The sequence below is a fragment of the Pseudophryne corroboree genome, unplaced genomic scaffold (assembly GCF_028390025.1).
Source record: "Pseudophryne corroboree isolate aPseCor3 unplaced genomic scaffold, aPseCor3.hap2 scaffold_253, whole genome shotgun sequence".
Classification (NCBI taxonomy): domain Eukaryota; kingdom Metazoa; phylum Chordata; class Amphibia; order Anura; family Myobatrachidae; genus Pseudophryne; species Pseudophryne corroboree.
Window position 1 is genome coordinate 182,218 of NW_026969189.1, and position 20,955 is coordinate 203,172.

General features: G+C 49.4%; 18 non-coding genes and 3 pseudogenes across 18 annotated transcripts; 8 read left to right on the forward strand and 13 right to left on the reverse strand.

The window, feature by feature from the left end:
* Window positions 1-94: 94 nt before the first annotated feature.
* Window positions 95-257, forward strand: LOC135012321 (U1 spliceosomal RNA). The gene has a single exon (XR_010211325.1). It is a non-coding gene; the product is annotated as a U1 spliceosomal RNA (small nuclear RNA).
* A 674-nt stretch (window positions 258-931) lies between these two features.
* Window positions 932-1,095, forward strand: LOC135012198 (U1 spliceosomal RNA). The gene has a single exon (XR_010211203.1). It is a non-coding gene; the product is annotated as a U1 spliceosomal RNA (small nuclear RNA).
* Window positions 1,096-1,247: 152 nt separating this feature from the next.
* LOC135012365 (U1 spliceosomal RNA) lies at window positions 1,248-1,410 on the forward strand. The gene has a single exon (XR_010211362.1). It is a non-coding gene; the product is annotated as a U1 spliceosomal RNA (small nuclear RNA).
* A 674-nt stretch (window positions 1,411-2,084) lies between these two features.
* On the forward strand, window positions 2,085-2,248 carry LOC135012128 (U1 spliceosomal RNA). Its single transcript, XR_010211133.1, has one exon. It is a non-coding gene; the product is annotated as a U1 spliceosomal RNA (small nuclear RNA).
* A 152-nt stretch (window positions 2,249-2,400) lies between these two features.
* LOC135012296 (U1 spliceosomal RNA) lies at window positions 2,401-2,563 on the forward strand. The gene has a single exon (XR_010211300.1). It is a non-coding gene; the product is annotated as a U1 spliceosomal RNA (small nuclear RNA).
* A 674-nt stretch (window positions 2,564-3,237) lies between these two features.
* On the forward strand, window positions 3,238-3,401 carry LOC135012493 (U1 spliceosomal RNA). Its single transcript, XR_010211443.1, has one exon. It is a non-coding gene; the product is annotated as a U1 spliceosomal RNA (small nuclear RNA).
* Window positions 3,402-3,553: 152 nt separating this feature from the next.
* Window positions 3,554-3,695, forward strand: LOC135012349 (U1 spliceosomal RNA; annotated as a pseudogene).
* An 849-nt stretch (window positions 3,696-4,544) lies between these two features.
* Window positions 4,545-4,707, reverse strand: LOC135012254 (U1 spliceosomal RNA). Its single transcript, XR_010211258.1, has one exon. It is a non-coding gene; the product is annotated as a U1 spliceosomal RNA (small nuclear RNA).
* Window positions 4,708-5,175: 468 nt separating this feature from the next.
* LOC135012255 (U1 spliceosomal RNA) lies at window positions 5,176-5,338 on the forward strand. The gene has a single exon (XR_010211259.1). It is a non-coding gene; the product is annotated as a U1 spliceosomal RNA (small nuclear RNA).
* An 839-nt stretch (window positions 5,339-6,177) lies between these two features.
* Window positions 6,178-6,329, reverse strand: LOC135012355 (U1 spliceosomal RNA; annotated as a pseudogene).
* Window positions 6,330-6,481: 152 nt separating this feature from the next.
* On the reverse strand, window positions 6,482-6,645 carry LOC135012207 (U1 spliceosomal RNA). The gene has a single exon (XR_010211212.1). It is a non-coding gene; the product is annotated as a U1 spliceosomal RNA (small nuclear RNA).
* Window positions 6,646-7,189: 544 nt separating this feature from the next.
* LOC135012297 (U1 spliceosomal RNA) lies at window positions 7,190-7,352 on the reverse strand. Its single transcript, XR_010211301.1, has one exon. It is a non-coding gene; the product is annotated as a U1 spliceosomal RNA (small nuclear RNA).
* A 152-nt stretch (window positions 7,353-7,504) lies between these two features.
* On the reverse strand, window positions 7,505-7,668 carry LOC135012118 (U1 spliceosomal RNA). Its single transcript, XR_010211123.1, has one exon. It is a non-coding gene; the product is annotated as a U1 spliceosomal RNA (small nuclear RNA).
* Window positions 7,669-8,342: 674 nt separating this feature from the next.
* LOC135012256 (U1 spliceosomal RNA) lies at window positions 8,343-8,505 on the reverse strand. The gene has a single exon (XR_010211260.1). It is a non-coding gene; the product is annotated as a U1 spliceosomal RNA (small nuclear RNA).
* Window positions 8,506-8,657: 152 nt separating this feature from the next.
* LOC135012208 (U1 spliceosomal RNA) lies at window positions 8,658-8,821 on the reverse strand. The gene has a single exon (XR_010211213.1). It is a non-coding gene; the product is annotated as a U1 spliceosomal RNA (small nuclear RNA).
* Window positions 8,822-9,495: 674 nt separating this feature from the next.
* On the reverse strand, window positions 9,496-9,658 carry LOC135012292 (U1 spliceosomal RNA). Its single transcript, XR_010211296.1, has one exon. It is a non-coding gene; the product is annotated as a U1 spliceosomal RNA (small nuclear RNA).
* A 152-nt stretch (window positions 9,659-9,810) lies between these two features.
* On the reverse strand, window positions 9,811-9,974 carry LOC135012494 (U1 spliceosomal RNA). The gene has a single exon (XR_010211444.1). It is a non-coding gene; the product is annotated as a U1 spliceosomal RNA (small nuclear RNA).
* Window positions 9,975-10,648: 674 nt separating this feature from the next.
* LOC135012307 (U1 spliceosomal RNA) lies at window positions 10,649-10,811 on the reverse strand. Its single transcript, XR_010211311.1, has one exon. It is a non-coding gene; the product is annotated as a U1 spliceosomal RNA (small nuclear RNA).
* Window positions 10,812-10,963: 152 nt separating this feature from the next.
* Window positions 10,964-11,127, reverse strand: LOC135012206 (U1 spliceosomal RNA). The gene has a single exon (XR_010211211.1). It is a non-coding gene; the product is annotated as a U1 spliceosomal RNA (small nuclear RNA).
* Window positions 11,128-11,825: 698 nt separating this feature from the next.
* On the reverse strand, window positions 11,826-11,961 carry LOC135012433 (U1 spliceosomal RNA; annotated as a pseudogene).
* A 152-nt stretch (window positions 11,962-12,113) lies between these two features.
* Window positions 12,114-12,277, reverse strand: LOC135012294 (U1 spliceosomal RNA). Its single transcript, XR_010211298.1, has one exon. It is a non-coding gene; the product is annotated as a U1 spliceosomal RNA (small nuclear RNA).
* Between the last annotated feature and the right edge of the window lie 8,678 nt (window positions 12,278-20,955).

Genomic DNA, 20,955 nt, shown 5'->3' on the forward strand with positions numbered 1-20,955 from the left:
CTTTCGAGAGTTCCCTTGTGCTGCCTCAGTTGGATCTCCTTCACTTTACAGGGGGGTACCCGAGCAGCGACCCTCCCCAGCTCTAGCCCAACTCCTACTTACCTGCCAGGTGAGATACTATGATCATGAAGGTGCTTCTCCCAGGGCAAGGCTCACCCATTGTACTCTGGGTGTGCTGCTCCTGCGATTTCCCCAAATGTGGGAAACTTGACTGCATAATTTGTGTTTCCCCTGGTCGGCTCTCGTATAATTCAGATCTCTTTGTCTCAGGTCTCTCTCCAGCCTAGTTTGCTGTCTGTTTCCACTTCTCTTTTCTTCAGCCGCTCCCTTCTATACCCTTGTGCACTATCCTGACTTCTCCTCCCGTCTGCTTACTTTGTGCCTTCCAATGCACAATGCAAACTACAGGTAGTGCTGCAGGGCCCACACCCTTTTACTTGCCTTACAGAGCAGCTCTGGAGCTGTTACAGTGCCCAGCTGCTGCAAGAAATCAGCTTGAATGCTTCAGGGGCTGGGGCATAGCCAACATGAGCCCCACACCGAAGGAGGGTGGAGGTGTTTAATGCAAACTAGGGGTCAGACAAGCGCCGCAAAAGGCCACCATGCCCTGCACGCCCCTTTTCTGTTTTCATATGCAGACGAGGGTTGAAGCCAACTTTGACCCACTGCTTGGATGACATTACCATATGCAAATCCGTCTTCTGCAGAACTTCCCCCAGGAATGCTTGCACTAGTTGTTGCATTTGGTTTGTTGTTTGGGGGTGCTTCAGTATTAGGCAGCCTTCTGCCCTCCCATGTTCATCTGAAAATATGTGTTCTCCCTGCAGTTGTTGTCCCCAGATGAGAGTTACCTTGTGCTGCCTCAGTTGAATCTCCTTAACTTGACAGAGATGTGCCTGAGCAGCGGCCCTCCCCAGCTCTATCCCAAATCATACTTATTTTGCATAGGAGATACCATGGTCATGAAGATTATTCTCCCAGGGTGAGGTTCATTCATTGCATTCTGGGTATGCTGACCCCTGTGATTTCCCCAAATGTGGGAAACTCGACTGCTTTATTTGTGGTAGTGGGGGACTGTGTTTGTGTGTTCCTCTGGTCAGCTCTGGTAAAAGTCAGATTTCTTTGTTTCAGATCTTCCTCTAGCCTTGTTCTTCTTTCGAGAGTTCCCTTGTGCTGCCTCAGTTGGATCTCCTTCACTTGACAGGGGGGTGCCCAAGCAGAGACCCTCCCCAGCTCTAGCCCAACTCCTACTTACCTGCCAGGTGAGATACTATGATCATGAAGGTGCTTCTCCCAGGGCAAGGCTCACCCATTGCACTCTGGGTGTGCTGCCCCTGCGATTTCCCCAAATGTGGGAAACTTAACTGCATAATTTGTGTTTCCCCTGGTCGGCTCTCGTATAATTCAGATCTCTTTGTCTCAGGTCTCTCTCCAACCTAGTTTGCTGTCTGTTTCCACTTCTCTTTTCTTCAGCCGCTCCCTTCTATACCCTTGTGCACTATCCTGACTTCTCCTCCCGTCTGCTTACTTTGTGCCTTCCAATGCACAATGCAAACTACAGGTAGTGCTGCAGGGCCCACACCCTTTTACTTGCCTTACAGAGCAGCTCTGGAGATGTTACAGTGCCCAGCTGCTGCAAGAAATCTGCTTGAATGCTTCAGGGGATGGGGCATGGCCAACATGAGCCCCACACCAAAGGAGGGTGGAGGTGTTTAATGCGAACTAGGGGTCATCCAAGCACCGCAAAAGGCCGCCATGCCCTGCACGCTCCTTTTCTCTTTTCATATGCAGATGAGGGTTGAAGCCAACTTTGACCCACTGCTTGGATGACATCACTGTATGCAAATCCGTCTTCTATAGAACTTCCCCCAGGAATGCTTGCACTAGTTGTTGCATTTGGTTTGTTGTTTGGGGGTGCTTCAGTATTAGGCAGCCTTCTGCCCTCCCATGTTCATCTGAAAATATGTGTTCTCCCTGCAGTTGTTGTCCTCAGATGAGAGTTCCCTTGTGCTGCCTCAGTTGAATCTCCTTTACTTGACAGAGATGTGCATGAGCAGCGGCCCTCCCCAGCCCTATTCCAAATCATACTTATTTTGCATAGGAGATACCATGGTCATGAAGATTGTTCTCCCAGGGTGAGGTTCATTCATTGCATTTTGGGTATGCTGACCCCTGTGATTTCCCCAAATGTGGGAAACTTGACTGCATTATTTGTGGTAGTGGGGGACTGTGTTTGTGCTTTCCTCTGGTCAGCTCTGGTAAAAGTCAGATTTCTTTGTCTCAGATTTTCCTCTAGCCTTGTTCTTCTTTCGAGAGTTCCCTTGTGCTGCCTCAGTTGGATCTCCTTCAGTTTACAGGGGGGTACCCGAGCAGCGATCCTCCCCAGCTCTAGCCCAACTCCTACTTACCTGCCAGGTGAGATACTATGATCATGAAGGTGCTTCTCCCAGGGCAAGGCTCACCCATTGCACTCTGGGTGTGCTGCTCCTGCGATTTCCCCAAATGTGGGAAACTTGACTGCATAATTTGTGTTTCCCCTGGTCGGCTCTCGTATAATTCAGATCTCTTTGTCTCAGGTCTCTCTCCAGCCTAGTTTGCTGTCTGTTTCCACTTCTCTTTTCTTGAGCCGCTCCCTTCTATGCCCTTGCGCACTATCCTGACTTCTCCTCCTGTCCGCTTACTTTGTGCCTTCCAACGCACAATGCGAACTACAGGTAGTGCTGCAGGGCCCACACCCTTTTACTTGCCTTACAGAGCAGCTCTGGAGCTGTTACAGTGCCCAGCTGCTGCAAGAAATCAGCTTGAATGCTTCAGGGGCTGGGGTATAGCCAACATGAGCCCCACACCAAAGGAGGGTGGAGGTGTTTAATGCAAACTAGGGGTCAGCCAAGCGCCGCAAAAGGCCACCATGCCCTGCACGCCCCTTTTCTCTTTTCATATGCAGACGAGGGTTGAAGCCAACTTTGACCCACTGCTTGGATGACATCACCATATGCAAATCCATCTGCGGCAGGCCTTCCCCCAGGAATGCTTGCACTAGTTGTTGCATTTGGTTTGTTGTTTGGGGGTGCTTCAGTATTAGGCAGCCTTCTGCCCTCCCATGTTCATCTGAAAATATATGTTCTCCCTGCAGTTGTTGTCCCCAGATGAGAGTACCCTTGTGCTGCCTCAGTTGAATCTCCTTTACTTGACAGAGATGTGCATGAGCAGCGGCCCTCCCCAGCCCTATTCCAAATCATACTTATTTTGCATAGGAGATACCATGGTCATGAAGATTTTTCTCCCAGGGTGAGGTTCATTCATTGCATTTTGGGTATGCTGACCCCTGTGATTTCCCCAAATGTGGGAAACTCAACTGCATTATTTGTGGTAGTGGGGGACTGTGTTTGTGCTTTCCTCTGGTCAGCTCTAGTAAAAGTCAGATTTCTTTGTCTCAGATTTTCCTCTAGCCTTGTTCTTCTTTCGAGAGTTCCCTTGTGCTGCCTTAGTTGGATCTCCTTCACTTTACAGGGGGGTACCCGAGCAGCGACCCTCCCCAGCTCTAGCCCAACTCCTACTTACCTGCCAGGTGAGATACTATGATCATGAAGGTGCTTCTCCCAGGGCAAGGCTCACCCATTGTACTCTGGGTGTGCTGCTCCTGCGATTTCCCCAAATGTGGGAAACTTGACTGCATAATTTGTGTTTCCCCTGGTCGGCTCTCGTATAATTGAGATCTCTTTGTCTCAGGTCTCTCTCCAGCCTAGTTTGCTGTCTGTTTCCACTTCTCTTTTCTTCAGCCGCTCCCTTCTATACCCTTGTGCACTATCCTGACTTCTCCTCCCGTCTGCTTACTTTGTGCCTTCCAATGCACAATGCAAACTACAGGTAGTGCTTCAGGGCCCACACCCTTTTACTTGCCTTACAGAGCAGCTCTGGAGCTGTTACAGTGCCCAGCTGCTGCAAGAAATCAGCTTGAATGCTTCAGGGGCTGGGGCATAGCCAACATCAGCCCCACACCGAAGGAGGGTGGAGGTGTTTAATGCAAACTAGGGGTCAGTCAAGCGCCGCAAAAGGCCACCATGCCCTGCACGCCCCTTTTCTGTTTTCATATGCAGACGAGGGTTGAAGCCAACTTTGACCCACTGCTTGGATGACATCACCATATGCAAATCCATCTGCGGCAGGCCTACCCCCAGGAATGCTTGCACTAGTTGTTGCATTTGGTTTGTTGTTTGGGGGTGCTTCAGTATTAGGCAGCCTTCTGCTGCACCCTGCTTTGGTGTGGGGCTCATGTTGGCCATGCCCCATCCCCTGAAGCTTTCAAGCAGATTTCTTGCAGCAGCTGGGCACTGTAAGAGCTCAAGAGCTGCTCTGTAAGGCAAGTAAAAGGGTGTGGGCCCTGCAGCACTACCTGTAGTTTGCATTGTGCATTGGAAGGCACAAAGTAAGCAGACAGGAGGAGAAGTCAGGATAGTGCACAAGGGTATAGAAGGGAGCGGCTGAAGAAAAGAGAAGTGGAAACAGACAGCAAACTAGGCTGGAGAGAGATCTGAGACAAAGAGATCTGAATTATACGAGAGCCGACCAGGGGAAACACAAATTATGCAGTCAAGTTTCCCACATTTGGGGAAATCGCAGGGGCAGCACACCCAGAGTGCAATGGGTGAGCCTTGCCCTGGGAGAAGCACCTTCATGATCATAGTATCTCACCTGGCAGGTAAGTAGGAGTTGGGCTAGAGCTGGGGAGGGTCGCTGGTCGGGCACCCCCCTGTTAAGTGAAGGAAATCCAACTGAGGCAGCACAAGGGAACTCTCAAAAGAAGAACAAGGCTAGAGGAAGATCTGAAACAAAGAAATCTGACTTTTACCAGAGCTGACCAGAAGAAAACACAAACACAGTCCCCCACTACCACAAATAAAGCAGTTGAGGTGAGGTTCATTCATTGCATTTTGGGTATGCTGACCCCTGTGATTTCCCCAAATGTGGGAAACTCGACTGCTTTATTTGTGGTAGTGGGGGACTGTGTTTGTGTTTTCTTCTGGTCAGCTCTGGTAAAAGTCAGATTTCTTTGTTTCAGATCTTCCTCTAGCCTTGTTCTTCTTTTGAGAGTTCCCTTGTGCTGCCTCAGTTGGATCTCCTTCACTTAACAGGGGGGTGCCCGAGCAGCGACCCTCCCCAGCTCTAGCCCAACTACTACTTACCTGCCAGGTGAGATACTATGATCATGAAGGTGCTTCTCCCAGGGCAAGGCTCACCCATTGCACTCTGGGTGTGCTGCCCCTGCGATTTCCCCAAATGTGGGAAACTTGACTGCATAATTTGTGTTTCCCCTGGTCGGCTCTCGTATAATTCAGATCTCTTTGTCTCAGATCTCTCTCCAGCCTAGTTTGCTGTCTGTTTCCACTTCTCTTTTCTTCAGCCGCTCCCTTCTATACCCTTGTGCACTATCCTGACTTCTCCTCCCGTCTGCTTACTTTGTGCCTTCCAATGCACAATGCAAACTACAGGTAGTGCTGCAGGGCCCACACCCTTTTACTTGCCTTACAGAGCAGCTCTGGAGCTGTTACAGTGCCCAGCTGCTGCAAGAAATCTGCTTGAATGCTTCAGGGGATGGGACATGGCCAACATGAGCCCCACACCAAAGGAGGGTGGAGCAGAAGGCTGACTAATACTGAAGCACACCCAAACAACAAACCAAATGCAACAACTAGTGCAAGCATTCCTGGGGGAAGGCCTGCCGCAGACGGATTTGCATATGGTGATGTCATCCAAGCAGTGGGTCAAAGTTAGCTTCAACCCTTGTCTGCATATGAAAACAGAAAAGGGGCGTGCAGGGCATGGTGGCCTTTTGCGGCGCTTGACCGACCCCTAGTTTGCATTAAACACCTCCACCCTCCTTCGGTGTGGGGCTCATGTTGGCTATGCCCCAGCCCCTGAAGCATTCAAGCAGATTTCTTGCAGCAGCTGGGCACTGTAACAGCTCCAGAGCTGCTCTGTAAGGCAAGTAAAAGGGTGTGGGCCCTGCAGCACTACCTGTAGTTTGCATTGTGCATTCAAAGGCACAAAGTAAGCAGACGGGAGGAGAAGTCAGGATAGTGCACAAGGGTATAGAAGGGAGCGGTTGAAGAAAAGAGAAGTGGAAACAGACAGCAAACTAGGCTGGAGAGAGACCTGAGACAAAGAGATCTGAATTATACGAGAGCCGACCATGGGAAACACAAATTATGCAGTCAAATTTCCCACATTTGGGGAAATCGCAGGAGCAGCACACCCAGAGTACAATGGGTGAGCCTTGCCCTGGGAGAAGCACCTTCATGATCATAGTATCTCACCTGGCAGGTAAGTAGGAGTTGGGCTAGAGCTGGGGAGGGTCGCTGCTCGGGTACCCCCCTGTAAAGTGAAGGAGATCCAACTGAGGCAGCACAAGGGAACTCTCGAAACAAGAACAAGGCTAAAGGAAAATCTGAGACAAAGAAATCTGACTTTTACCAGAGCTGACCAGAGGAAAGCACAAACACAGTCTCCCACTACCACAAATAATGCAGTCAAGTTTCCCACATTTGGGGAAATCACAGGGGTCAGCATACCCAAAATGCAATGAATGAACCTCACCCTGGGAGAAAAATCTTCATGACCATGGTATCTCCTATGCAAAATAAGTATGATTTGGAATAGGGCTGGGGAGGGCCGCTGCTCATGCACATCTCTGTCAAGTAAAGGAGATTCAACTGAGGCAGCAAAAGGGAACTCTCATCTGGGGACAACAACTGCAGGGAGAACATATATTTTCAGATGAACATGGGAGGGCAGAAGGCTGCCTAATACTGAAGCACCCCCAAACAACAAACCAAATGCAACAACTAGTGCAAGCATTCCTGGGGGAAGGCCTGCCGCAGATGGATTTGCATATGGTGATGTCATCCAAGCAGTGGGTCAAAGTTGGCTTCAACCCTCGTCTGCATATGAAAAGAGAAAAGGGGCGTGCAGGGCATGGTGGCCTTTTGCGGCGCTTGGCTGACCCCTAGTTTGCATTAAACACGTCCACCCTCCTTTGGTGTGTAGTTCGCATTGTGCGTTGGAAGGCACAAAGTAAGCAGACAGGAGGAGAAGTCAGGATAGTGCGCAAGGGCATAGAAGGGAGCGGCTCAAGAAAAGAGAAGTGGAAACAGACAGCAAACTAGGCTGGAGAGAGACCTGAGACAAAGAGATCTGAATTATACGAGAGCCGACCAGGGGAAACACAAATTATGCAGTCAAGTTTCCCACATTTGGGGAAATCGCAGGAGCAGCACACCCAGAGTGCAATGGGTGAGCCTTGCCCTGGGAGAAGCACCTTCATGATCATAGTATCTCACCTGGCAGGTAAGTAGGAGTTGGGCTAGAGCTGGGGAGGGTCGCTGCTCGGGTACCCCCCTGTAAAGTGAAGGAGATCCAACTGAGGCAGCACAAGGGAACTCTCGAAAGAAGAACAAGGCAAGAGGAAAATCTGAGACAAAGAAATCTGACTTTTACCAGAGCTGACCAGAGGAAAGCACAAACACAGTCCCCCACTACCACAAATAATGCAGTTGAGTTTCCCACATTTGGGGAAATCACAGGGGTCAGCATACCCAAAATGCAATGAATGAGCCTCACTCTGGGAGAACAATCTTCATGACCATGGTATCTCCTATGCAAAATAAGTATGATTTGGAATAGGGCTGGGGAGGGCCGCTGCTCATGCACATCTCTGTCAAGTAAAGGAGATTCAACTGAGGCAGCACAAGGGAACTCTCATCTGGGGACAACAACTGCAGGGAGAACACATATTTTCAGATGAACATGGGAGGGCAGAAGGCTGCCTAATACTGAAGCACCCCCAAACAACAAACCAAATGCAACAACTAGTGCAAGCATTCCTGGGGGAAGTTCTGCAGAAGACGGATTTGCATACGGTGATGTCATCCAAGCAGTGGGTCAAAGTTGGCTTCAACCCTCATCTGCATATGAAAAGAGAAAAGGGGCGTGCAGGGCATGGCGGCCTTTTACGGTGCTTGGATGACCCCTAGTTCGCATTAAACACCTCCACCCTCCTTTGGTGTGGGGCTCATGTTGGCCATGCCCCATCCCCTGAAGCATTCAAGCAGATTTCTTGCAGCAGCTGGGCACTGTAACAGCTCCAGAGCTGCTCTGTAAGGCAAGTAAAAGGGTGTGGGCCCTGCAGCACTACCTGTAGTTTGCATTGTGCATTGGAAGGCACAAAGTAAGCAGACGGGAGGAGAAGTCAGGATAGTGCACAAGGGTATAGAAGGGAGCGGCTGAAGAAAAGAGAAGTGGAAACAGACAGCAAACTAGGCTGGAGAGAGACCTGAGACAAAGAGATCTGAATTATACGAGAGCCGACCAGGGGAAACACAAATTATGCAGTCAAGTTTCCCACATTTGGGGAAATCGCAGGGGCAGCACACCCAGAGTGCAATGGGTGAGCCTTGCCCTGGGAGAAGCACCTTCATGATCATAGTATCTCACCTGGCAGGTAAGTAGGAGTTGGGCTAGAGCTGGGGAGGGTCGCTGCTCGGGTTCCCCCCTGTGAAGTGAAGGAGATCCAACTGAGGCAGCACCAGGGAACTCTCGAAAGAAGAACAAGGCTAGAGGAAGATCTGAGACAAAGAAATCTGACTTTTACCAGAGCTGACCAGAGGAAAGCACAAACACAGTCTCCCACTACCACAAATAATGCAGTCAAGTTTCCCACATTTGGGGAAATCACAGGGGTCAGCATACCCAAAATGCAATGAATGAACCTCACCCTGGGAGAAAAATCTTCATGACCATGGTATCTCCTATGCAAAATAAGTATGATTTGGAATAGGGCTGGGGAGGGCCGCTGCTCAGGCACATCTCTGTCAAGTAAAGGAGATTCAACTGAGGCAGCACAAGGGAACTCTCATCTTGGGACAACAACTGCAGGGAGAACATATATTTTCAGATGAACATGGGAGGGCAGAAGACTGCCTAATACTGAAGCACCCCCAAACAACAAACCAAATGCAACAACTAGTGCAAGCATTCCTGGGGGAAGGCCTGCCGCAGATGGATTTGCATATGGTGATGTCATCCAAGCAGTGGGTCAAAGTTGGCTTCAACCCTCGTCTGCATATGAAAAGAGAAAAGGGGCGTGCAGGGCATGGTGGCCTTTTGCGGCGCTTGGCTGACCCCTAGTTTGCATTAAACACCTCCACCCTCCTTTGGTGTGGGGCTCATGTTGGCTATGCCCCAGCCCCTGAAGCATTCAAGCTGATTTCTTGCAGCAGCTGGGCACTGTAACAGCTCCAGAGCTGCTCTGTAAGGCAAGTAAAAGGGTGTGGGCCCTGCAGCACTACCTGTAGTTCGCATTGTGCGTTGGAAGGCACAAAGTAAGCAGACAGGAGGAGAAGTCAGGATAGTGCGCAAGGGCATAGAAGGGAGCGGCTCAAGAAAAGAGAAGTGGAAACAGACAGCAAACTAGGCTGGAGAGAGACCTGAGACAAAGAGATCTGAATTATACGAGAGCCGACCAGGGGAAACACAAATTATACAGTCAAGTTTCCCACATTTGGGGAAATCGCAGGAGCAGCACACCCAGAGTGCAATGGGTGAGCCTTGCCCTGGGAGAAGCACCTTCATGATCATAGTATCTCACCTGGCAGGTAAGTAGGAGTTGGGCTAGAGCTGGGGAGGGTCGCTGCTCGGGTACCCCCCTGTAAAGTGAAGGAGATCCAACTAAGGCAGCACAAGGGAACTCTCGAAAGAAGAACAAGGCTAGAGGAAAATCTGAGACAAAGAAATCTGACTTTTACCAGAGCTGACCAGAGGAAAGCACAAACACAGTCCCCCACTACCACAAATAATGCAGTTGAGTTTCCCACATTTGGGGAAATCACAGGGGTCAGCATACCCAAAATGCAATGAATGAACCTCACCCTGGGAGAAAAATCTTCATGACCATGGTATCTCCTATGCAAAATAAGTATGATTTGGAATAGGGCTGGGGAGGGCCGCTGCTCATGCACATCTCTGTCAAGTAAAGGAGATTTAACGGAGGCAGCACAAGGGAACTCTCATCTGGGGACAACAACTGCAGGGAGAACACATATTTTCAGATGAACATGGGAGGGCAGAAGGCTGCCTAATACTGAAGCACCCCCAAACAACAAACCAAATGCAACAACTAGTGCAAGCATTCCTGGGGAAAGTTCTGCAGAAGACGGATTTGCATACGGTGATGTCATCCAAGCAGTGGGTCAAAGTTGGCTTCAACCCTCATCTGCATATGAAAAGAGAAAAGGGGCGTGCAGGGCATGGCGGCCTTTTGCGGTGCTTGGATTACCCCTAGTTCGCATTAAACACCTCCACCCTCCTTTGGTGTGGGGCTCATGTTGGCCATGCCCCATCCCCTGAAGCATTCAAGCTGATTTCTTGCAGCAGCTGGGCACTGTAACAGCTCCAGAGCTGCTCTGTAAGGCAAGTAAAAGGGTGTGGGCCCTGCAGCACTACCTGTAGTTTGCATTGTGCATTGGAAGGCACAAAGTAAGCAGACGGGAGGAGAAGTCAGGATAGTGCACAAGGGTATAGAAGGGAGCGGCTGAAGAAAAGAGAAGTGGAAACAGACAGCAAACTAGGCTGGAGAGAGACCTGAGACAAAGAGATCTGAATTATACGAGAGCCGACCAAGGGAAACACAAATTATGCAGTCAAGTTTCCCACATTTGGGGAAATCGCAGGGGCAGCACACCCAGAGTGCAATGGGTGAGCCTTGCCCTGGGAGAAGCACCTTCATGATCATAGTATCTCACCTGGCAGGTAAGTAGGAGTTGGGCTAGAGCTGGGGAGGGTCGCTGTTCGGGCACCCCCCTGTCAAGTGAAAGAGATCCAACTGAGGCAGCACAAGGGAACTCTCGAAAGAAGAACAAGGCTAGAGGAAGATCTGAGACAAAGAAATCTGACTTTTTCCAGAGCTGGCCAGAGGAAAGCACAAACACAGTCCCCCACTACCACAAATAATGCAGTCGAGTTTCCCACATTTGGGGAAATCACAGGGGTCAGCATACCCAGAATGCAATGAATGAACCTCACCGTGGGAGAACAATCTTCATGACCATGGTATCGCCTATGCAAAATAAGTATGATTTGGGATAGGGCTGGGGAGGGCCGCTGCTCAGGCACATCTCTGTCAAGTAAAGGAGATTCAACTGAGGCAGCACAAGGGAACTCTCATCTTGGGACAACAACTGCAGGGAGAACACATATTTTCAGATGAACATGTGAGGGCAGAAGGCTGCCTAATACTGAAGCACCCCCAAACAACAAACCAAATGCAACAACTAGTGCAAGCATTCCTGGGGGAAGGCCTGCAGCAGATGGATTTGCATATGGTGATGTCATCCAAGCAGTGGGTCAAAGTTGGCTTCAACCCTCGTCTGCATATGAAAAGAGAAAAGGGGCGTGCAGGGCATGGCGGCCTTTTGCAGCGCTTGGATGACCCCTAGTTTGCATTACACACCTCCTCCCTCCTTCGGTGTGGGGCTCATGTTGGCTATGCCCCAGCCCCTGAAGCATTCAAGCTGATTTCTTGCAGCAGCTGGGCACTGTAACTGCTCCAGAGCTACTCTGTAAGGCAAGTAAAAGGGTGTGGGCCCTGCAGCACTACCTGTAGTTCGCATTGTGCGTTGGAAGGCACGAAGTAAGCAGACGGGAGAAGTCAGGATAGTGCGCAAGGGCATAGAAGGGAGCGGCTCAAGAAAAGAGAAGTGGAAACAGACAGCAAACTAGGCTGGAGAGAGACCTGAGACAAAGAGATCTGAATTATACGAGAGCCGACGAGGGGAAACACAAATTATGGAGTCAAGTTTCCCACATTTGGGGAAATCGCAGGAGCAGCACACCCAGAGTGCAATGGTTGAGCCTTGCCCTGGGAGAAGCACCTTCATGATCATAGTATCTCACCTGGCAGGTAAGTAGGAGTTGGGCTAGAGCTGGGGAGGGTCGCTGCTCGGGTTCCCCCCTGTGAAGTGAAGGAGATCCAACTGATGCAGCACCAGGGAACTCTCGAAGGAAGAACAAGGCTAGAGGAAGATCTGAGACAAAGAAATCTGACTTTTACCAGAGCTGACCAGAGGAAAGCACAAACACAGTCCCCCACTACCACAAATAATGCAGTCGAGTTTCCCACATTTGGGAAAATCACAGGGGTCAGCATACCCAGAATGCAATGAATGAACCTCACCCTGGGAGAACAATCTTCATGACCATGGTATCTCCTATGCAAAATAAGTATGATTTGGGATAGGGCTGGTGAGGGCCGCTGCTCAGGCACATCTCTGTCAAGTAAAGGAGATTCAACTGAGGCAGCACAAGGGAACTCTCATCTGGGGACAACAACTGCAGGGAGACCACATCTTTTCAGATGAACATGGGAGGGCGGAAGGCTGCCTAATACTGAAGCACCATCAAATATCAAACCATGGCCCTCATTCCGAGTTGATCGCTCGCAAGGCGATTTTAGCAGAGTTACACACGCTAAGCCGCCGCCTACTGGGAGTGAATCTTAGCTTCTTAAAATTGCGACCGATGTATTTGCAATATTGCGATTACAAACTACTTAGCAGTTTCAGAGTAGCTTCAGACTTACTCGGCATCTGCGATCAGTTCAGTGCTTGTCGTTCCTGGTTTGACGTCACAAACACTCCCAGAGTTCGCCCAGACACTCCCCCGTTTCTCCGGCCACTCCTGCGTTTTTTCCGGAAACTGTAGCGTTTTTTCCCACACGCCCATAAAACGGCCTGTTTCCGCCCAGTAACACCCATTTCCTGTCAATCACATTACGATCGCCGGAGCGAAGAAAAAGCCGTGAGTAAAAATACTTTCTTCATTGTAAAATTACTTGGCGCAGTCGCAGTGCGAATATTGCGCATGCGTACTAAGCAGAATTTCACTGCGATGCGATGAAATTTACAGAGCGAACGACTCGGAATGAGGGTCCATATGCAACAACTAGTACAAGCACTCCTGGGGGAAGGTCTGCAGCAGACGGATTTGCATACGGTGATGTTATCCAAGCAGTGGGCCAAAGTTGACTGGAACCCTCATCTGCATATGAAAAGAGAAAAGGGGCATGCAGGGCATGGCGGCCTTTTGCAGTGCTTGGATGACCCCTAGTTCGCATTAAACACCCCCACCCTCCTTTGGTGTGGGGCTCATGTTGGCCATGCCCCATCCCCTGATGCATTCAAGCTGATTTCTTGCAGCAGCTGGGCACTGTAACAGCTCCAGAGCTGTTCTGTAAGGCAAGTAAAAGGGTGTGGGCCCTGCAGCACCACCTGTTGTTCGCATTGTGCGTTGGAAGGCACAAATTAAGCAGACGGGAGGAGAAGTCAGGATAGTGCGCAAGGGCATTCTTTTCTCTTAGTCCGGGGGCAAGGCTTCAAAATGGGGTCTGCAACGGAGGAGACACAGGGGGCGTGGTCACTAGAGATGAGCGCCGGAAATTTTTCGGGTTTTGTGTTTTGGTTTTGGGTTCGGTTCCGCGGCCGTGTTTTGGGTTCGACCGCGTTTTGGCAAAACCTCACCGAATTTTTTTTGTCGGATTCGGGTGTGTTTTGGATTCGGGTGTTTTTTTCCAAAAAACCTAAAAAACAGCTTAAATCATAGAATTTGGCGGTCATTTTGATCCCAAAGTATTATTAACCTCAAAAACCATAATTTCCACTCATTTTCAGTCTATTCTGAATACCTCACACCTCACAATATTATTTTTAGTCCTAAAATTTGCACCGAGGTCGCTGTGTGAGTAAGAAAAGCGACCCTAGTGGCCGACACAAACACCGGGCCCATCTAGGAGTGGCACTGCAGTGTCACGCAGGATGGCCCTTCCAAAAAACCCTCCCCAAACAGCACATGACGCAAAGAAAAAAAGAGGCGCAATGAGGTAGCTGTGTGAGTAAGATTAGCGACCCTAGTGGCCGACACAAACACCGGGCCCATCTAGGAGTGGCACTGCAGTGTCACGCAGGATGTCCCTTCCAAAAAACCCTCCCCAAACAGCACATGACGCAAAGAAAAAAAGAGGCGCAATGAGGTAGCTGTGTGAGTAAGATAAGCGACCCTAGTGGCCGACACAAACACCGGGCCCATCTAGGAGTGTCACTGCAGTGTCACGCAGGATGTCCCTTCCAAAAAACCCTCCCCAAACAGCACATGACGCAAAGAAAAAAAGAGGCGCAATGAGGTAGCTGTGTGAGTAAGATAAGCGACCCTAGTGGCCGACACAAACACCGGGCCCATCTAGGAGTGGCACTGCAGTGTCACGCAGGATGTCCCTTCCAAAAAACCCTCCCCAAACAGTACATGACGCAAAGAAAAAGAAAAGAAAAAAGAGGTGCAAGATGGAATTGTCCTTGGGCCCTCCCACCCACCCTTATGTTGTATAAACAGGACATGCACACTTTAACCAACCCATCATTTCAGTGACAGGGTCTGCCACACGACTGTGACTGATATGACGGGTTGGTTTGGACCCCCACCAAAAAAGAAGCAATTAATCTCTCCTTGCACAAACTGGCTCTACAGAGGCAAGATGTCCACCTCATCATCATCCTCCGATATATCACCGTGTACATCCCCCTCCTCACAGATTATCAATTTGTCCCCACTGGAATCCACCATCTCAGCTCCCTGTGTACTTTGTGGAGGCAATTGCTGCTGGTCAATGTCTCCACGGAGGAATTGATTATAATTCATTTTAATGAACATCATCTTCTCCACATTTTCTGGATGTAACCTCGTACGCCGATTGCTGACAAGGTGAGCGGCGGCACTAAACACTCTTTCGGAGTACACACTTGTGGGAGGGCAACTTAGGTAGAATAAAGCCAGTTTGTGCAAGGGCCTCCAAATTGCCTCTTTTTCCTGCCAGTATAAGTACGGACTGTGTGACGTGCCTACTTGGATGCGGTCACTCATATAATCCTCCACCATTCTTTCAATGGGGAGAGAATCATATGCAGTGACAGTAGACGACATGTCCGTAATCGTTGTCAGGTCCTTCAGTCCGGACCAGATGTCAGCATCAGCAGTCGCTCCAGACTGCCCTGCATCACCGCCAGCGGGTGGGCTCGGAATTCTGAGCCTTTTCCTCGCACCCCCAGTTGCGGGAGAATGTGAAGGAGGAGATGTTGTTGACAGGTCGCGTTCCGCTTGACTTGACAATTTACTCACCAGCAGGTGTTTGAACCCCAGCAGACTTGTGTCTGCCGGAAAGAGAGATCCAAGGTAGGCTTTAAATCTAGGATCGAGCACGGTGGCCAAAATGTAGTGCTCTGATTTCAACAGATTGACCACCCGTGAATCCTTGCTAAGCGAATTAAGGGCTCCATCCACAAGTCCCACATGCCTAGCGGAATCGCTCCGTGTTAGCTCCTCCTTCAATGTCTCCAGCTTCTTCTGCAAAAGCCTGATGAGGGGAATGACCTGACTCAGGCTGGCAGTGTCTGAACTGACTTCACGTGTGGCAAGTTCAAAGGGCATCAGAACCTTGCACAACGTTGAAATCATTCTCCACTGCGCTTGAGACAGGTGCATCCCACCTCCTATATCGTGCTCAATTGTATAGGCTTGAATGGCCTTTTGCTGCTCCTCCAACCTCTGAAGCATATACAGGGTTGAATTCCACCTCGTTACCACTTCTTGCTTCAGATGATGGCAGGGCAGGTTCAGTAGTTTTTGGTGGTGCTCCTGTTTTCTGTACGTGGTGCCTGTACGCCGAAAGTGTCCCGCAATTCTTCTGGCCACCGACAGCATCTCTTGCACGCCCCTGTCGTTTTTTAAAAAATTCTGCACCACCAAATTCAAGGTATGTGCAAAACATGGGACGTGCTGGAATTGGCCCAGATTTAATGCACACACAATATTGCTGGCGTTGTCCGATGCCACAAATCCACAGGAGAGTCCAATTGGGGTAAGCCATTCCGCGATGATCTTCCTCAGTTGCCGTAAGAGGTTTTCAGCTGTGTGCGTATTCTGGAAACCGGTGATACAAAGCGTAGCCTGCCTAGGAAAGAGTTGGCGTTTGCGAGATGCTGCTACTGGTGCCGCCGCTGCTGTTCTTGCGGCGGGAGTCCATACATCTACCCAGTGGGCTGTCACAGTCATATAGTCCTGACCCTGCCCTGCTCCACTTGTCCACATGTCCGTGGTTAAGTGGACATTGGGTACAACTGCATTTTTTAGGACACTGGTGAGTCTTTTTCTGATGTCCGTGTACATTCTCGGTATCGCCTGCATAGAGAAGTGGAACCTAGATGGTATTTGGTAACGGGGGCACACTACCTCAAGAAATTGTCTAGTTCCCTGTGAACTAACGGCGGATACCGGACGCACGTCTAAAACCAACATAGTTGTCAAGGCCTCAGTTATCCGCTTTGCAACAGGATGACTGCTGTGATATTTCATCTTCCTCGCAAAGGACTGTTGGACAGTCAATTGCTTGGTGGAAGTAGTAAAAGTGTGCTTACGACTTCCCTTCTGGGATGACCATCGACTCCCAGCAGCAACAACAGCAGCGCCAGCAGCAGTAGGCGTTACACGCAAGGATGCATCGGAGGAATCCCAGGCAGGAGAGGACTCGTCAGAATTGCCAGTGACATTGCCTGCAGGACTATTGGCATTCCTGGGGAAGGAGGAAATTGACACTGAGGGAGTTGGTGGGGTGGTTTGCGTGAGCTTGGTTACAAGAGGAAGGGATTTACTGGTCAGTGGACTGCTTCCGCTGTCACCCAAAGTTTTTGAACTTGTCACTGACTTATTATGAATGCGCTGCAGGTGACGTATAAGGGAGGATGTTCCGAGGTGGTTAACGTCCTTACCCCTACTTATTACAGCTTGACAAAGGGAACACACGGCTTGACACCTGTTGTCCGCATTTCTGGTGAAATACTTTCACACCGAAGAGCTGATTTTTTTGGTATTTTCACCAGGCATGTCAACGGCCATATTCCTACCACGGACAACAGGTGTCTCCCCGGGTGCCTGACTTAAACAAACCACCTCACCATCAGAATCCTCCTGGTCAATTTCCTCCCCAGCGCCAGCAACACCCATATCCTCCTCATCCTGGTGTACTTCAACACTGACATCTTCAATCTGACTATCAGGAACTGGACTGCGGGTGCTCCTTCCATCACTTGCAGGGGGCGTGCAAATGGTGGAAGGCGCATGCTCTTCACGTCCAGTGTTGGGAAGGTCAGGCATCGCAACCGACACAATTGGAGTCGGACTCTCCTTGTGGATTTGGGATTTCGAAGAACGCACAGTTCTTTACGGTGCTACTGCTTTTGCCAGCTTTAGTCTTTTCATTTTTCTAGCGAGAGGCTGAGTGCTTCCATCCTCATGTGAAGCTGAACCACTAGCCATGAACATAGGCCAGGGCCTCAGCCGTTCCTTGCCACTCCGTGTGGTAAATGGCATATTGGCAAGTTTACGCTTCTCCTCCGACAATTTTATTTTAGGTTTTGGAGTCCTTTTTTTACTGATATTTGGTGTTTTGGATTTGACATGCTCTGTACTATGACATTGGGCATCGGCCTTGGCAGACGACGTTGCTGGCATTTCATCGTCTCGGCCATGACTAGTGGCAGCAGCTTCAGCACGAGGTGGAAGTGGATCTTGATCTTTCCCTAATTTTGGAACCTCAACATTTTTGTTCTCCATATTTTAATAGGCACAACTAAAAGGCACCTCAGGTAAACAATGGAGATGGATGGATTGGATACTAGTATACAATTATGGACGGGCTGCCGAGTGCCGACACAGAGGTAGCCACAGCCGTGAACTACCGCACTGTACTGTGTCTGCTGCTAATATATAGACTGATTGATAAAGAGATAGTATACTCGTAACTAGTATGTATGTATAAAGAAAGAAAAAAAAACCACGGTTAGGTGGTATATACAATTATGGACGGGCTGCCGAGTGCCGACACAGAGGTAGCCACAGCCGTGAACTACCGCACTGTACTGTGTCTGCTGCTAATATAGACTGGTTGATAAAGAGATAGTATACTCGTAACTAGTATGTATGTATAAAGAAAGAAAAAAAACCACGGTTAGGTGGTATATACAATTATGGACGGGCTGCCGAGTGCCGACACAGAGGTAGCCACAGCCGTGAACTACCGCACTGTACTGTGTCTGCTGCTAATATAGACTGGTTGATAAAGAGATAGTATACTCGTAACTAGTATGACTATAAAGAAAGAAAAAAAAACCACGGTTAGGTGGTATATACAATTATGGACGGGCTGCCGAGTGCCGACACAGAGGTAGCCACAGCCGTGAACTACCGCACTGTACTGTGTCTGCTGCTAATATATAGACTGGTTGATAAAGAGATAGTATACTCGTAACTAGTATGTATGTATAAAGAAAGAAAAAAAAACCACGGTTAGGTGGTATATACAATTATGGACGGGCTGCCGAGTGCCGACACAGAGGTAGCCACAGCCGTGAACTACCGCACTGTACTGTGTCTGCTGCTAATATATAGACTGGTTGATAAAGAGATAGTATACTCGTAACTAGTATGTATGTATAAAGAAAGAAAAAAAAACCACGGTTAGGTGGTATATACAATTATGGACGGGCTGCCGAGTGCCGACACAGAGGTAGCCACAGCCGTGAACTACCGCACTGTACTGTGTCTGCTGCTAATATAGACTGGTTGATAAAGAGATAGTATACTCGTAACTAGTATGTATGTATAAAGAAAGAAAAAAAAACCACGGTTAGGTGGTATATACAATTATGGACGGGCTGCCGAGTGCCGACACAGAGGTAGCCACAGCCGTGAACTACCGCACTGTACTGTGTCTGCTGCTAATATAGACTGGTTGATAAAGAGATAGTATACTACTAATATTATATATACTGGTGGTCAGGTCACTGGTCACTAGTCACACTGGCAGTGGCACTCCTGCAGCAAAAGTGTGCACTGTTTAATTTTAATATAATATTATGTACTCCTGGCTCCTGCTATAACCTATAACTGGCACTGCAGTGCTCCCCAGTCTCCCCCACAATTATAAGCTGTGTGAGCTGAGCACAGTCAGATATATATATACATTGATGCAGCACACTGGGCTGAGCAGTGCACACAGATATGGTATGTGACTGAGTCACTGTGTGTATCGTTTTTTTCAGGCAGAGAACGGATATATTAAATAAAACAAACAACTGCACTATCTGGTGGTCACTGTGGTCGTCAGTCACTAAACTCTGCACTCTCTTCTACAGTATCACAGCCTCAGGTCAATCTCTCTCTCTCTCAACCCTAATCTAAATGGAGAGGACGCCAGCCACGTCCTCTCCCTATCAATCTCAATGCACGTGTGAAAATGGCGGCGACGCGCGGCTCCTTATATAGAATCCGAGTCTCGCGAGAATCCGACAGCGTCATGATGACGTTCGGGCGCGCTCGGGTTAACCGAGCAAGGCGGGAGGATCCGAGTCTGCTCGGACCCGTGAAAAAAACATGAAGTTCGTGCGGGTTCGGATTCATAGAAACCGAACCCGCTCACCTCTAGTGGTCACAGCAGCTTTTCTCTACAGTCTGCACCAGCAGGAGCCTACACCATTTTTTATGATCACGCTGAACTGCAGTGCGACTGCAATTACAGCATGGTCAAGAAGGGAGGCGTCATGCTGGGTGGCCATGCCCTGTCACTGTGCAGGAGCCAGCACCGCTCACACACTAGTCCCCGGGTGCAGCCCCCAACCCCCGGGACACCCGGAGCAACAAAATGTAGATTCAGGCCACCAGGCCACGCCCCTACCTATGAAACCATGCCTCCTTTTTACCATTGCGCTGTTTATCTGCGCGCACTGCATTACAATCTCCCTCGCCACCTCTCTGGGTGTCACCAGTGATAGTGACACCTCTGCCATGCTTGTAGCAGCTGGTCCTAAGATCTACGCCTCAAGCCCTGAGTGTTTGCCCTTGTGACTTGTTGATCATCATAGCGAAGCAGATGCTTACAGAAAACTGCAGGGGCTTAGATTGAAAATAAAAAAAATTGATGGGTATAAGGTAGAGAGGAGCGGGTTCGGTTCTCCGAGAACCGAATTCCCCACGAACTCCACGTGGTTTACACTGGTCCGAGGCAGGCTCGGTTGTTCCCGCCTGACTTGGAAAACCTGAACAAGGGAAAATGTCATCATCCCGCTGTCAGATTCTCGTGAGATTCGGATTCCATATAAAGAGCTGCGCGTTGCTGCCATTTTTACTCGTGCATTGAAGAGAGAGCGGAGAGGACGTGGCTATGTTCTCTCAGTGGAAATCTCAATATCAGTGCTCAGTATCAGTGGTTACTTATTGCTGCTCAGTAATACTAGTAGTGTGTCTCTCCTGCTCAGTGTCAGTTCTCAGTAGTATCCTCATCAGTGCTCAGTATCACTGCTCATTGTCTTGTGCTGCATTGTGGTGCTCAGCATACTACAGTACATTACTAATAGTCCAGTGCTGCATCTTGCTGCTCAGTGTCAGTTCTAGTATCCTCATCAGTGCTCACTATCACTGCTCATTGCATTGTGGTGTTCTGTATACTACAGTAACATAGTAATATAGTATATATAGAGGAGCGGGTTCGGTTCTCCGAGAACCGAATTCCCGACGAACTCCACGTGGTTTACACTGGTCCGAGGCAGGCTCGGTTGTTCCCGCCTGACTCGGAAAACCTGAACAAGGGAAAATGTCATCATCCCGCTGTCGGATTCTCGCGAGATTCGGATTCCATATAAAGAGCTGCGCGTTGCCGCCATTTTTACTCGTGCATTGAAGAGAGAGCGGAGAGGACGTGGCTATGTTCTCTCAGTGGAAATCTCAATATCAGTGCTCAGTATCAGTGGTTACTTATTGCTGCTCAGTAATACTAGTAGTGTGTCTCTCCTGCTCAGTGTCAGTTCT